Genomic DNA, 16,381 nt, shown 5'->3' on the forward strand with positions numbered 1-16,381 from the left:
GCAATCCTCCTGCCTCAGCTCCCTGAGTAGCTGGGACTACAAGTGCATGCCAACACATCTGGCTAATTTTGAAGTTTTTTGTAGAGATGAGGTCGGGCTATGTTGCCCAGGCTGGTCTTGAACTCCTGGCCTCAAGTCATCTGCCCGCCTCGGCCTCCCAAAGTGCTGGAATTACAGGCATGAGCCATCAAGCCTGGCCAGTAATAATGTTTTTACATGCTTGTTTCTTGTGCTATTTGGCCATCTGGATGTCTTTGTTGAAGAGTCTGTTCCCCCTTGGTCCCCTCACCCAAGGATGTCTCTCCTACACTCAGTAACCATTTGATGACCTTAATTGATGGTCATTCAATGGTCATCCTTGTGCTGATTACACCCAGATCTCTGTCCAGAGATCCTGCTCCCAAATGCCATACCCACATATTCGGCTGGCTCTTTGATATCTCTAACAGGATGACCCATGTGCCCCTCAGGATCAATATCCAAACTGAAAACTTCATCTCCTCTTCAGCCCCCAATCCATTTTCCTTCCTTTCTGCTCAGGCCTACTTCAGGGCACCCAGACTGGCCCATCATCTTCATCCTCATGGACTCTGTGAATGTGTAGGCCCCAATCTCACACATTTCAAGAAATGTGGCCGGGCATGGTGGCTCACACCTGTAATCTCAGCACTTTGGGAGGCCGAGGCAGGTGGATAACTGGAGGTTAAGAGTTCGAGACTAACCTGGACAACATGGCGAAACCCTGTCTCTACTAAAAATACAAAAATTAGGCGGGGGTGGTGGCAGGCACCTGTAATCCTAGCTCCTTGGGAGGCTGAGGCAGGAGAATCCCTTGAACCTGGGAGGCAGAGGTTGCAGTGAGCCGAGATCATGCCACTGCACACCAGCCTGGGTGACAGAGTGAGACTCTGTCTCAAAAGAAGGAAGGAAGGGAGGGAGGGAGGGAGGGAGGGAGGGAAGGAAAAAAAAATATGCACAGCCTGTTTCCTTTCCCCACCCCACACCCTCCTTGCCCTGGATACCTCCTCCTTGGGTCTCAGCTTACATGCCACTTCCTCTGGTTTAGGTGTTTCCTCTGCTGTCTTCCAGTGCCAGTTCCTTCCTGTCAAGTCATTTATCACACTGCCTTGTAATTACCAGTGTCAATGCCTGAATCCCTGGATCATCTGTTGTTTTGCCTGCTCAGCATTCTTTCCCCTCTTCTCAGTACTCTAGTTTTCGCTAGGAGCCATCTCTCCATTCTTGCTCCGTGTGTTGGGGTGTGACTGCAGAAAAGAATGTGCGTATCACCCAGGCCCGACAAGTCAGCATATTCCATCCTTTAGTTCCGTAACTGGGTCAATGTTAAGCACAGAATCAAGGTAGTTGATCAGAGCAATCTTAGGATTTTTGCTAGAACAAATGGGAAAGAAGCATTCTTTTTCTGAGGGGGTTACTATAGGGCTAAGATGAAAGCCTGGAGCCTGGGGGATCCTGGTCTGGGGAGTGACCCAGGCCTACCTCACCACACATTTTGGTGGGAGATCTCCATTCCACATTACTAAAGCACATAGATTCTACAAAAAAGCATATCTCCGCAGCCCTTTTGCAATTCTGGTGCAACAGTGGATTTTCTAATTATCTTCATTTAGCTTTGTTGTAAAACTACAGAGTAGTAGGGGTTTTTGTGTGTGTGTATGTGTTTTTTTTTTTTTTTTTTTTTTTGACACGAAGTCTCACTTTGTCGCACAGGCTGGAGTGCAGTGGTGTGATCTCACCTCACTGCAACCTCTGCCTCCCAGGTCAAGTGGTGATTCTCCTGCCTCAGCCTCCTAAGTAGCTGGAATTATAGGCATGCACCACCATGCCCGGCTAATTTTTTTGTAGTTCTAGTAGAGACGGGGTTTTGCCACATTGGCCAGGCTGGTCTCGAACTGCTGACCTCAGGTGATCTGCCCGCCTCAGCCTCCCAAAGTGCTGGGTTTACAGCTGTGAGCTACTGTGCCCAGCCTGAGTAGCAGTTTTTGAGAGCACAGATTCTATAGTAAATTAAGGGTTTGAATCTAGCACTACCATATGTCACATGTGACTTTGAGCAAACTGCTTAGACTCTCTGTGCCTCAGTTACGTCATCTGTAAAATGGAGATGATAACAGTACTTACTTTATAGTGTTTTTGTGAGAATTAAATGAATTGATTAATGTAAAAGGACTTGTTTACACTGTGGGGAAAATACCACCTGGGACATTTCACAAAGGAAGTGAAAGCAAGGCCAGGTTTCCAAGTGGCTAAAGATGGCTTTGCTGGCAGTGGGGAGTGCGACAGGCTAATAGCCTGAGCGTCTTAGCAGTAACTGCTAGTGAGTTCCCTCGTTTTCTCTATTTCATCTGTCATGTGTTCTTAATCTCACACTGACATCTCTGATGAAACCCTTTTCAAGTGTTTGGCATCTCATGGGGGTTTGGCAGCAAGAGTGCTAGCCAAGTGGGTTTAACTCCAAAGGGATAATGGTGGTGTTTGCTGCAAAAACTTGAGAGGTAACATTGTTTACAGTGTACAGAGTATTTCATTTGCATATTAAGTTCACTGACTGCGATTCTAGCATGTATATAACCATGTTACAGAGAAAATTCAGAAACTCCTCCAGCTACTACCTAACTCTGGAACTGCACATACCTGGGACACAGTAAAATATTGCAATCTTAAGAACATAGACTTTGGCCAGGCAAGGTGGCTTATGCCTGTAATCCCTGCACTTTGGGAGGCTGAGTTGGGTGGATCACCTGAGATCGGGAGTTTGAGACTAGCCTGGCCAACATGGTGAAACCCCGTCTCTACTAAAAATACAAAAATTAGCTGGGCGTGGTGATGGGCACCTGTAGTCCCAGCTACTTGGGAAGCTGAGGCAGAAGAATTACTTGAACCTGGGAAGCGGAGGTTGCAGTGAGCCGAGATTGCGCCACTGCACTCCAGCCTGGGCAATGGAGCAAGACTCTGTCTCAAAAAAAAAAAAAAAAAGAGAGAATATAGGCTTTGGAGTGTTCATACCTGGGTTTAGGTTTCATCTCTGCCTTTTGCTTGCTTGTGTGAACTTAAGCTAGTAATTTATCCTTTCCGAGCCTCACTTTTTTTCCATAGAAATGGATAAAGTAATTGCTCCTAAGGTTGCCTCATGGTACAGTCCAGGGCTACCAATCACAACATATTCTATATATTGGTAGCACATACCTTACAAGGTGGCTGTAAGGATTAAATGAGATGGTTTCTGTGTAGCAAATAGCTCAGCGATGGGCTGATAGCACTTAGTACATCTTAGTACATGTTAGTTGCTATTATTAGGTATTTATGTGCAGAAGTCCTTCTGATAATAATTGTCATAATAGCAAGAGTGGAGTCGGGAGAACTGATGAGGAAGGCTTTCTGAGGAAATTCTAAGTTGTTTTATTTTTATTTTATTTATTTATTATTATTATTTTTTTCGAGATGGAGTTTTGCTCTGTCACCCAGGCTGCAGTGCAGTGATGCGATCTCATCTCACTGCAAGCTCCGCCTCCCAGGCTCATGCCATTCTCCTGCCTCAGCCTCTTGAGTAGCTGGGACTACAGGTGTCTGCCACCATGCCCGGCTAATTTTTTGTATTTTTAATAGAGACGGGGTTTCACCGTGTTAGCCAGGATGGTCTCGATCTCCTGACCTCATGATCCGCCCGCCTCGGCCTCCTAAAGTGCTGGGATTACAGGCATGAGCCAACGCGCCCGGCCAGGTTTGTTTATTTATTTATTTATTTTATTATTTATTTTTATTTTTTATTTTTGAGACGGAGTCTCACTCTGTCGCCCAGGCTGGAGTGCAGTGGCATGATCTCGGCTCACTGCAAGCTCCGCCTCCCGGGTTCACGCCATTCTCCTGCCTCAGACTCCCGAGTAGCTGGGACTACAGGCGCCTGCCACCATGCCCGGCTAATTTTTAAAATATTTTTTAGTAGAGACGGGGTTTCACCGTGTTAGCCAGGATGGTCTCGATCTCCTGACCTCGTGATCCGCCCGCCTCGGCCTCCCAAAGTGCTGGGATTACAGGCGTGAGTCACCGCGCCCAGCCGTTTTTTTTATTTTTTTAATTTCTTAAATTGTATGTCCTCTGGTGTTGAAACTGAAAGATTCTAAGGTTTAAACTGGATTTGAAAGGTGGGGAGGAACTCATTTTGGCAAAGAAGATTAGGGTGAGTGTCTTGGGAATAAGAAAAAGAGGGAACAGGTGTCTGCATGACCAAAATGAGATAGTGGGATACAACTCAGCCCCGTCCTCAGGACACTTTTGGGTTTCTGCCAGTAGTGGGGAATCTCAGAACCTTCTCCGGCTTGGCTACAGAAGGAAACAGACATCTCCTATGGAGAGAAAGGAAAGTCACGGAGCTGCTGTCTGGTGGTGACTGGGGCCACAGTGGCAAGCAGAGAGATGTCTGTGAGGCAAGGGAGCTGGCAGGGCGAGGCCTGAGGGTCAGCTCAGGATTCTGGTCACTGGGAGGCTGAGCTAGAGGCTTCTACTTCCTGCAAAGTAAGCTGGGCTTGTCCGTGGATTCTTCCCAGATTCTCAGAATTCCAACCTCCTATAGGGTCTTCTCTAGGGAAGGAGGGACATGGATATATAGAAAAGACCAAAGGGAATGATGAGAGTTTTAAAACTCTGGTCTGGCCAGGCTCAGTGACTCATGCCTGTAATCCCAGGACTTTGGGAGGTTGAGGTGGGAGGATCATTTGAGTCTAGAGTTCAAGACCAGCCTGGACAACAAAGCAAGACCCTGTTCCTTTGTTTATTTGTTTATTTATTTATTTAGAGACAGTCTCGCTCTATTGCCTAGACTGGAATGCAGTGGTGCGATCTCAGCTCACTACAACCTCTGCTTACCAGGTTCAACCCGGAGTAGCTGGGATTACAGGCATGCGCCACCAGCTTATTTTTGTATATCTATTTTTAGTGGAGATGAGGTTTCACCATGTTGCCCAGTCTGGTCTCAAACTCCCGACCTCAAGTGATTCACCTGCCTCAGCTTCCCAAGGTGTTTCCCAAGACTACAGGTATGAGCCATAGTGCCCGGCCCTGACTCTGTCCCTTTAAAAACAAACAAACAAGCCAGGCGCAGTGACTCATGCCTGTAATCCCAGCACTTTGGGAGGCTGAGGCGGGCGGATCACAAGGTCAGGGGTTCGAGATCATCCTGGCCAACATGATGAAACCCTGTCTCTACTAAAAATATAAAAATTAGCTGAGTGTGGTAGTGCATGCCTGTAGTCCCAGCTACTCAGGAGGCTGAGGCAGAAGAATCGCTTGAACCCGGGAGGTGGAGGTTGCAGTGAGCCGAGATTGTGCCACTGCACTCCAGCCTGGCAACAGAGCGAGACCGTGTCTCAAAAACAAACAAACAACAAACAAACAAAACAAAAAAACCCCTCTGGCCTGAGATTCCAAATTGTCCCCAGCCATCACGGGGCTGTGGGAGAGACAGTCAGACCAGGCTGTGCTGCTTTCTGGGAGAGCCAGCCATCTCCCATCTACCCCTGCAGACTCAAGCTTCACTCTTCTCTGTCCAGTTCTGTCTGCCTTGTCTGGACACATCAGCAGGCTCCTTTGCCTTCCAGCTTCTTCTTGGGCTCAGCCACTGGGGACCCTGGGTCTGAGGGGCCAGAAGGGAGAGAAGTTGGGTAGTTATTCCCTTGCTCCCTCCACAGGTTGACAGGGTATCCTTGATGGGCAGTCACAGCTCTTCTTAAGGAGGCCTCTTTTCTAAAATTCCCTCTCTCAGGAAATGCTCTCCCCTGTCCCTTCAGGCCTAAGGGTGGTGGCAGTTCCTCAAGTGTTGCTAGCCCCGGGCCACTGTGCTATCCCTATGGTTTCTCTGCACCCACTCATACCATCATAAATAAACCCTCTTCAAATTATTCTAATTTTAGTGTGTCATCTGTTTTCACTTGGGACCCTGACTGATACATTTGCCAAATAAGGATTCTTTTGGTTGTCTTAAGGGAAAGAGAGAGAGAATTATTGCCTCATTATTGCTTCACGTACCCGAAACTTGATGTACAGACATTAGACATGTTTGTTCAAGAGTTTAGGCAAGAGCTTACTTAGAGTTGGCAGCTTCAGTCTCTTTCTCTCCTTCAGCTCTAGTTCCTCTGGGTGTGCTTTGCATTCGGGCACTCTCTCTACCTAGCAACTTCCAGCAGCTCCAAGCTTATATCCTCCCAGTGTCAAGTCCAAAGAAAGGTTCATTTCAGGCCGGGCGCAGTGGCTCATACCTGTAATTCTAGCACTTTGGGAGGCCTAGGTGGGTGGATTGCTTGAGTCCTGGAGCTCGAGATCAGCCTGGGCAACATGGCGAAAACCCATCTCTACAATAAATACAAAAGTTAGCCAGGTGTAATGGCACATGCCTGTAGTCCCAGCTACTCGGGAAGTTGAGGTGGGAAGATAACCTGAGCCTGGGAGGTCGAGGCAGCAGTGAGATGTGATTGCACCACTGCATTCTAGCCTGGGTGACAGAGGGAGACCCTGTCTCAAAAAGCAAACAAACATAGCCAGGTGCGGTGGCTCACACCTGTAATCCCAGCACTTTGGAGGCCGAGGTGAGTGGATAACCTGAGGTCAGGAGTTCAAGACCAGCCTGCCAACATGGTGAAACCTCATCTCTGCTAAAAATACAAAAATTAGCCGGGTGCAGTGGCAGGTGCATGTAGTCCCAGCTACTCAGGAGGCTGAGGCAGGAGAATCGCTTGCACCTGGGAGGTGGAGGTTGCAGTGAGCCGAGATCACACCACTGCACTCAAGCCTGGGTGACAGAGACTCTGCCTTAAAAAAAGAAAAAAGCAAACAAACAACCAAACAACCCCCACCCCAACAACAACAAAAAACAAACAAAAAAGAAAGGTTCATCTCTATCCCAATGGATCTGACAAAGTTCCAGTATTCTCATGGATTTGGCATGAGTCATAAGGCTACCTCAAACCAGTCACTGTGACCAGAGGGATGGAACACGTAATTGGCCAGATGTGGGTCATGTCTTGCCTCTAGAGGTTGGAAGAGGTGTGTTAACCCCACCTAAGTCAACAGGCCTGATAGTAGGGGCAGGCAATTCCCAAAAGTCAAGGTTTTCTCACCAGAAGGAAAGGAAAGGCACAGATGCTGAGTAGGCCCAAACCATGAATCTGTTTTTTTTTTTTTTTTTTTTTTTTTAAGACAAAGTCTCACTCTTTCGCCCAGGCTGGAGTGCAGTGACGTAATCTTGGCTCACTGCAACCTCTACCTCCCAGGTTCAAGCAATTCTCATGCCTCAGTCTCCCAAGGAGCTGGGACTACAGGTGCCTGCCACCATATCCGGCTAAGTTTTGTATTTTTTGTAGAGATGGTATTTCACCATGTTGGCCAGGCCGGTCTCAAACTCCTGACCTCAAGTGATCCACCACCTCAGCTTCTCAAAGTGCTGGGATTACAGGCTTGAGCCACTGGGCCTGGCCTCCATGAGTGTATTCTACTTGGCTGTGTGAACTTGGATAAATGACCTAACCTCTGGAACTTCTGTGTTCTTTCTTCCAATACTACTAAGAATAATGATTATTGAGCAGTTACTGTGTGCCAGGACCTACATTGAGGGTTTTAGATGAATCTTTGTTTAGTAGGTATCATTGTTTCCCCCTCTTTATAGGTGTGCAAACCAAGACTCAGAAAAGTAAAGTGGGCCAAGCGCAGTGGCTCATGCCTGTAATCCAGGCACTTTGGGAGGCCGAGGTGGGCGGATCACCTGAGGTCAGGAGTTTGAGACCAGCCTGGCCAACATGGCGAAACCCCGTCTCTACTAAAAATACAAAAATTAGCCGGGCATGGTGGTGGGCATCTGTAATCCCAGCTACTCAGGAGGCTGAGGCAGGAGAATTGCCTGAACCCGGGAGGCGGAGGTTGCAGTGAGCTGATATTATGCCACTGCACTCCAGCCTGGGTGACAAGAGCGAGACTCTGTCTCAAAAAAAAAAAAAAAAAAAAAAAAGGGCCAGGCGCGGTGGCTTATACCTGTAATCCTAGCATTTTGGGAGGCCGAGGTGGGAGGATCGCGAGGTCAGGAGATGGAGACCATCCTGGCCAACATGGTGAAACCCCATCTCTACTAAAAATACAAAAATTAGCTGGGTGTGGTGTTGCGTGCCTGTAATCCCAGCTACCTGGGAGGCTGAGGCAGGAGAATCACTTGAACCAGGGAGTTGGAGATTGCAGTGAGCCGAGATCGCGCCACTGCACTTCAGCCTGGCGAGAGAGCGTGACTCTGTGAAGAAAAGAAAAGAAAAGAAAAAAGACAAGACAAGACAACAGGCTTTCTGAGGTCCACAGAAGCCTAGACATGGCAGAGTTAGAACGTGAACCCAGATTTGTTTGACAGAAGAACACACACCTCTCTACCAAACTGCTTCTCAGTTGGAGCCTAGCTTGCAGGGTGTTGTGAGGATTAAAAGTGATATAATACAAATAGTGCAGCAAAAATTTATTGTACTCTTTGTGCACATACTGTGTGCCAGCCCCTGAGTCGAATGTTGTGTGGACATATGTTTAAATCTTGCAACAATTTCTCACTCTTGAGAACATCTAGCATAGCCCCTTGCCCAGTAGGAACTCAGTGGTAGCTTCTCTCCTTTTATGCTCCCTGACTTTTCTCTTCATGTTGGTTCCAGCATTTTTTCAGAATTTTCATTGTTCAGTGTTGCACAGGGTCCCTGAGCTATTTCTTCTGCTGCCTAGAAGCTGAGAAGAATCAGTGTCATGACCCTTGTGCCTGGAGAGGTCCTTATGGGGAGAAAGGGCTCAGTGAGAGGAAAGCAGGTGGGAAAACAGGCCTGGGGAGGTGATGTGATTAACATTACAGCATCAAGTGTTTTTCCCCTGAGCAACTTTGGACATTTTAAAAACATCTCAGCCGGGTGCCGTGGCCCACACCTGTAATCCCAGCACTTTGGGAGGCTGAAGCGGGCAGATCACGAGGTCAGGAGAGCGAGACCATCCTGGCCAACATGGTGATACCCTGTCTCTACTAAAAATACAAAAAATTAGCCGGATGTGGTGGCGTGCGCTTGTAGTCCCAGCTACTTGGGAGGCTGAGGCAGAAGAATCGCTTGAACCTGGGAGGCGGAGGTTGCAGTGAGCTGAGATCGCACCACTGCACTCCAGCCTGGGCGACAGAGTGAGACTCCGTCTCGGGGAAAACAAAAACAAAAACAGAAACAAAAACAAAAACAAAACATCTCCAGGGCACTGGGATTCACCCTACTGGGGAAGTGAGAGGCTGGCAGGGGGCAGGGGGTGGAAGGATCATGAGTCCAAGGTTGCCTGGCAAGCTGGCCGGAGGACCAGGTACACCTTCTGGTTTGTCTCCTAATCTCCTGATGGTTTCCATGCTGAGACCAACTGTCCATTGTCTTTGACTCTTCCTTTGTTGTCCAATCAGATATCAGGACCTACTGATTCTCCCAAATTCTTGCTGTTACCTGAGAGTTTGTTGAAAGCTTTGACTAAGTTTTCTGCATTGGGAGTGAGGGTAGGTACAGAATCTTTCATTTTCGGGTTTCCAGTAACTAAACGCATGTTTTGTTTTGTTTGAGAGACAGAGTCTCTGTCACCCAGACTGAAGTTCAGTGGCATGATCTCAGCTCACTGCAACCTCCACCTTCTGGGTTCAAGCAATCCTCCCACCTCAGCCTCTCGAATAGCTGGGACTACAGGCATGTACCACCACACTCAGATAATTTAATTTTTTTTTTTTTTTTTTTTTAAGATGGAGTCTCTCTGTAGCCCAGGCTGGAATGCAATGGCACGATCTCGGCTCACTGCAACCTCCGCCTCCCGGATTCAAGCAATTCTCCTGCCTCAGCCTCCTGAGTAGCTAGGATTACAGGCACACACCACCATGCCAGGCTAATTTTTGTATTTGTAGTAGAGATGAGATTTCACCATGTTGGCCAGGCTGGTCTTGAACTCCTGACCTCGTGATCCATCCGCCTCGGCCTCCCAAAGTGCTGGGATTACAGGCGTGAGCCACCGCGCCCGGACAATTTTTAAATTTTTTGTAGAGACAAGGTCTCGCTATGTTGCCCAGGGTGGTCTCAAACCCCTAGGCTCAAGTGATCCTCCCATTTCAGCTTCCCAAAGTGTGCTGGGATTTACAGATGTGAGCCACTGCACCCAGCCTGTATGGTGTTTTTTTTTTTTTTTTTGGTTTTGTTTTTTGTTTTTGGGACACAGTCTCTCTGTACCACCCAGGCTGGAGTGCAGTAGCGTGATCTTGACTCACTGCAACCTCCTACCTCCTGGGTTCAAGCGATTCTTGTGCCTCACCTTCCTGAGTAGCTGGGATTACAGGTGTGTGCCACCACGCCTGGGTAGTTTTTGTATTTTTAGTGGAGACGGGGTTTTGCCATGTTGGCCAGGCTGGTCTCAAACTCCTGGCCTCAGGTGACCCACCTGTCTTGGCTTCTCAAAGTGTTGGGATTACAGGCGTGAACCATCCCGTCTGGCCTGTATGTTTAATTGAACTTAATAATAGTCATAATTTTTTCAGAGCCTCCGGCGAACCACTGACTTAACTAATCATCAGGTTTAATCCTCACAACAACCTTGTATCATAGCTACTGTTTTTCTTTCTACTTAATATAAGAGGGAAGTGTGACTGGTGTAAGGTCATGGGGCTAGCAAGTGGCTAAATGGTAAGCTAAAAAGCAGCTTGGACCTCTCTCTTAAACTCGAGACTTGTATGACCAGCTGCCTATTTGACACGTCCCCTTAAATGTCCAATGGGCACCTCAAACTTAACATGTCCAGGACCAAGTTCCTGCTATCCACTCCCTGACCCCTACCTAACCTGTTCAGTTAATTGCCACTGCATCTTTCAATGCTCAGGCCAAAAATCTTGAGCTATCCTTAACTTCTCTTTCTCATACACCCTAGCTTCAATCCATCAACACACTTAGTGAGGCCTACCTTCAAAATATCTCCAGCATTGACCCCTTCCAACTCTCTCCGCTGTTCACATTCTGGCCTAAGCCACCAACAGCCTCCTCACTGCTCTTCGGGTTTCTGCCTTTGCTTCCCCTAATCTCTCAACAGATTCAGATATGTCACCCTTCTGCCTGAGCACTGCAGTGGGTAAATCGATGAGTAAAAGTTGAAGTGTTTACCCTGAGCTACAAGGCGTTATCTGAACTGGCTTTTTTTGAGATGGAGTCTCACTCTGCCACCCAGGTTGGGGTGCAGTGGTGCAATCACAGCTCACTGCAGTCTAGACTGGCTAGGCTTAAGCCATTCTCCCACCTCAGCCTCCTGGGACAACAGGTGCATGCCACCAAGCTAATTTTTAAAATGTATTTGTAGATACAAGGCTGCTCTATGTTGCCTAGAGTGGTCTTGAACTCCTGGGCTCAAGTGATCCTCCCACCTTGGGCTCCCAAAGTGCTGGGATTACAGGTGTGAGCCACTGTGCCCAGCTGAGCGCTGTCTTTTTTTTTTTTTTTTTTGAGACGGAGTCTCCGTCACCCAGGTTGAAGTGCAGTAGTGCAATCTCGGCTCACTGTAACCCCCATCTCCTGGGTTCAAGTGATTCTCTTGCCTCACCTTCCTGACTAGCTGGGACTCCAGGTGCATGCCACCACGCCCAGCTAATTTTTGTATTTTTAGTAGAGATGGGGTTTCATCTTTTTGGCCAGGCTGGTCTCGAACTCCTGACCTCAAGTGATCCCTCCACCTCGGCCTCCCGAAGTGCTGGGATTATAGGCGTGAGCCACCATGCCCAGCCTAAGCTGGCTTCTTGAGACATCTCTTCCCTCAATTTCCAGCCTCTCCACCTGCCATCACTCTGCTACACATGCTTTTCTTCAGACCACACACTCTCACTTCAGAGCCTTTACATGTGGTACTTATTTGGCCTGGAATTTTTTATTTCCAAATTCTCATTGGTTGCTTCCATATTTCTTTCAGGTCTTTAATGCTATCTTCTTAATGGGGACTTTCCTGGACACCTTACCTAAAATTTCACACCCTCCACTGATAGTATCTATTTTCCTTCCCTGTGCTATTTATTTCTCCTTAGGATATATTACCACCTAAAATACCATATATCCTGGCTTAATGTCAGTCCCACTAAAATGTATGCCCTGCTATGGCAGGATTTTGATCAGTTTTGTTCATGGCTGAATCTCCAGCTCCTTTAACAATGACTGGCACATCCTCGGTCCTTGATTCACATTTGTTGAATACATGTATGAATAAATGAATTTAGAAGAAGAAATGAGGTCTGTTGACTCATTTAATTGCTCCATGCTACCTCTCCAGACTAAGCGTGTCTGTGATATACCTGTGGCTATTTGGTGGCACTCATATCACGCTCTCAGTGCTGCGGGGATTCTTAGAAGAGTAGTCTATAAATAGTACTCTCTTTGCTTGAAAGAGCTCTGAACCATTTGAGAAATAAGATTAAGAAATAAGGCATATGAAGACCAAAATAGCAGCCTTATTATTGATAAAGCTGATATTAGAGAGAGTGACCTATGTCTGTCGATAGGTGCATACCCAAGTACTGACCCCAGAATTGCATCAGCTTAACCATGGATTCACAGGCAGTGCCTGATGAAGTAGAACTTAAGGCATACAGAGACAGACAGAATGCATCCTTTAGGAGAGGAGTGTGCAGAGCTGCATATACCAGTTCTTTATCACAGACTCATGGATGGATTCAGTCACTTGCCTCTTTCAGGGGAAGCAGAGAGAAGCCAGGAGTGTTACACTATGGATGCCTTTCCCATGGAAGGGAAAGATAGGAGAATTTTCCATCTAACAATCCCCAACTCTTAAACAAAACAAAACAAAAAGAAACAAACAAACAAAAAAAACAGCTTTATTGGCTAGGTGTGGTGGCTCACACCTGTAATCCCAGCACCTTGGGAGGCTGAAGTGGGTGGATCACTTGAGCTCAGGGGTTCGAGACCAGTCTAGGCAACATAGTGAAATTTCATCTCTATAAAAAATACAAAAATTAGCCGGGTATGGTGGCACAGCCTGTAGGCCCAGCTAGTCAGGAGGCTGAGGCAGGAGGATCGCTCGAACCCAGGAGATGGAGGTTGCAGTGGGCTGAGATCCTGCCACTGCATTCCAGCCTAGGTGAGAGTGAGACCCTGTGTCCAAAAAAAAAAAAAAAAAAAAAATTAAAATAAAAAAATAGCTTTAGTGATACGTGATTCACATACCGTAAAATTCACTTCTAAAGCATACAAGTCAGTGGGGTTTTTTTGTTGTTCTTCTTTATTCTGAATACAAGTCCCTTATCCAATCTACGATTTGTAAATATTTCTCCCATTCTGTGGGTTATCTTTTCACCATCAGGAGATAGTGTCCTCACAGAGTGGAACAACACACGCTGGGGCCTAATGGAAGGTGGAGGTTGGGAGGAGAAAGAGGATCAGGAGAAATAACTCACGGGTACGAGGCTTAATACCTGGGTGAGGAAATAATTTGTACAACAAACCCCCATGACGCAAGTTTACCTATACAACAAACCTGCACATGTAACCCTGAACTTAAAATAAAAGTTAAATTAAAAACAAGAGATGGGCTGGGCACACTGGCTCACGCCTGTAATCCCAGCACTGTGGGAGGCTGAAGCAGGTGGATCACCTGAGGTCAGGAGTTCGAGACCAGCCTGATCAACATGGTGAAACTCTGTCTATACTAAAAGTACAAAAGTTAGCTGGGTGTGGTGGCAGGTGCTTGTAATCCCAGCTACTCGGGAGACTGAGACATGAGAATTGCTTGAACCTGGGAGGCAGAGGTTGCAGTGAGGCAAGATCGCACCATTGTACTCCAGCCTGAGCGACACAGCAAGACTCTGTCTCAAACCAAAAAAAAAAAAAAAAAAAAGAGAGAGAGATGGTGTCCTTTGAAACACAAAAGTTTTTAATGTTTACAAAGTCCAATTTATCTATTTTTTTGTTTTGTCTGTGCTTTTGAGTATCATATCTAAGAAACTATTGCTTAATCCAGTGTCGTGAAGATTGATTCCCATGTTTTCTTCTGAGTATTATGCTTTTTTTAGCTCTTACATTTAGGTCTGTTACATTTTTGATCAAATTGTTTACATAGTGTGAATAGGGGTTCATTTTAATTTTTTTTTGCATGTGAATATCCAGTTATTGTTTTCATACATTTGTTCAAAATTGACCACAAATGTAAAGGTTTATTTCTGGACTTTCAGTTCTATTCCATTAATCTATCTATCTATATATTTATTTATTTATTTATTTTTTGAGACAGAGTCTTACTCTGTTGCCCAGGATGGAGTGCAATGGTATGATCTCAGCTCACTGCAACCTCCACTTCCCGGGTTCAAGCGATTCTTCCACCTCAGCCTCATGAGTAGCTGGGATTACAGGAACGTGCCACCACACCCGGCTAATTTTTGTATTTTTAGTAGAGATGGGGTTTTGCCACGTTGGCCCGGCTGGTCTCGAACTCCTGACCTCAGGTGATCTGCCCCCCCCCCTTGGCCTCCCAAAGTGCGGGGATTACAGGCGTGAGCTACCACGCCTGGCCTATATATTTATTCTTGTGTCAGTACCATATTGTCTTTATCACTTTAGCTATGTATAAATCTTGAAATCAGTGAGTCCTCCAACTATTTTTTTTTCAAGATTATTTTGACTATTCTGTGTCCCTTGCATTTCCATATGAATTTTAGGATCAGCTTGGTAATTTCTGCAAAAAAAAAAAAAAAAAAAAAACCCAAAAAAACACCAGCTGAAATTGTGATAGGAATTGCACTGAAAATGTAGATCAGTTTGGGGAGTATTGCCATCTTACTCCCCAGAATGCCATCTGTTCATTCCAATATAGGAACATGGGATGTCTTCCCATTTATTTAGGTCTTATTAAATTTCTTTCAACAGGCCAGGAGCGGAGGCTCATGCCTATAATCCTAGCACTTTAGGAGGTGGAGGTGAGAGGAGCATTTGAGCCCAGGAGTTTAAGACCAGCCTGGGCAACATAGTGAGACTTTGTCTCTACAAGAAATGAAAAAAATTAGCCAGGTTTGGTGGTATACACCTGTAGTCCCAGCTACTTGTGAGGCTGAGGCTGGAGAATCTCTTGAGCCTGGGAGTTAGAGGCTGCAGTGAGCCGTGATAGCACCACCGCACTCCAGCCAGGGCAACAGAATAAGACTCTGTCTATAAAACCAACCAACCAACCAACCAACCAACCAACCAACCAACCAACCAATCAACCAAACAAACAAACAAACAAAAACAGACGCAAAGTCTTTTAATATTTTTATAGTTTTCAGTGTCTGAATCTTGTTATTTATTTATTTATATTTGAGATAGAGCCTTGCTCTGTCACCCCAGCTGCAGTGCAGTGGTGCAATCTTGGCTCACTGCAGCCTCAACTTCCCAGGCTCAAGCCATCCTCCGCCGCAGCCTCCTAACTAGCTGAGACTACAGGAGTGCACATCCAAGTAATTTTTTTTTTTTTTTTTTTAGACGGAGGCTTGCTCTGTCGCCCAAGCTAGAGTACAGTGGCACGATCTCGGCTCACTGAAAGCTCTGCCATCCGGGTTTCATTCTCCTGCCTCAGCCTCCTGAGTAGCTGGGACTACAAGCGCCCACCACCACACCCACCTAATTTTGTGTATTTTTAGTAGAGACAGGGTTTCACCATGTTAGCCAGGATGATCTCGATCTCCCGACCTCGTGATCCACCCGCCTCGGCCTCCCAAAATGCTGGGATTACAGGGGTAAGCCACTGCGCCCAGCCCATGCCCAGCTAATTTTTAAAATTTTTTTGTAGCTATGAGGTCTCACTGTATCACCGATGCTGATCTTGAACTCCTGGCCTCAAGCGATCTGCCCACCTCAGCCTCCCAAAGGGCTGGGATTACAGACATGAGTTACCGTGCCTGTCCAAGTCTTGTATCATACTTCTTTTGTTAAATTTCCTCCTAAGTATATTATTCTTCTTGATGATATTGTAAATGAAAATTATTTTCTCAATTTCATTTTCAGATTGTTCATTGCCACCGTATAAAAATTCAACTGATTTGTGTATTGATCTTGTATCCTGCAACCTCACCAAACTCATTTATTAGTTCTAATAGTATTTTGTGGACTCCTTAGGATTTTCTCTATTCGAGATCATGTCATCTGCAAATACAGACAGTTTTACTCCAATCTGGATGCCACTGCAACCTCTGCCTCCCAGGTTCAAGTGATTCTCCTGTCTCAGCCTCCTGAGTAGCTGGGATTACAGGCACCTGCCACCACGCCCAGCTAATTTTTGTATTTTTAGTAGAGATGGGGTTTCACCATGTTGGCCAGGCTGATGTCGACCT

General features: G+C 46.4%; 1 protein-coding gene across 1 annotated transcript in view; it reads right to left on the minus strand.

The window, feature by feature from the left end:
* The window catches only part of LOC129006597 (uncharacterized), a 71,784-nt gene that overhangs the window by 17,677 nt on the left and 37,726 nt on the right, over positions 1 to 16,381 (minus strand). The gene's annotated exons all lie outside the window — the stretch shown is intronic.

Source organism: Pongo pygmaeus, chromosome 1 (genome assembly GCF_028885625.2).
Source record: "Pongo pygmaeus isolate AG05252 chromosome 1, NHGRI_mPonPyg2-v2.0_pri, whole genome shotgun sequence".
Lineage (NCBI taxonomy): Eukaryota > Metazoa > Chordata > Mammalia > Primates > Hominidae > Pongo > Pongo pygmaeus.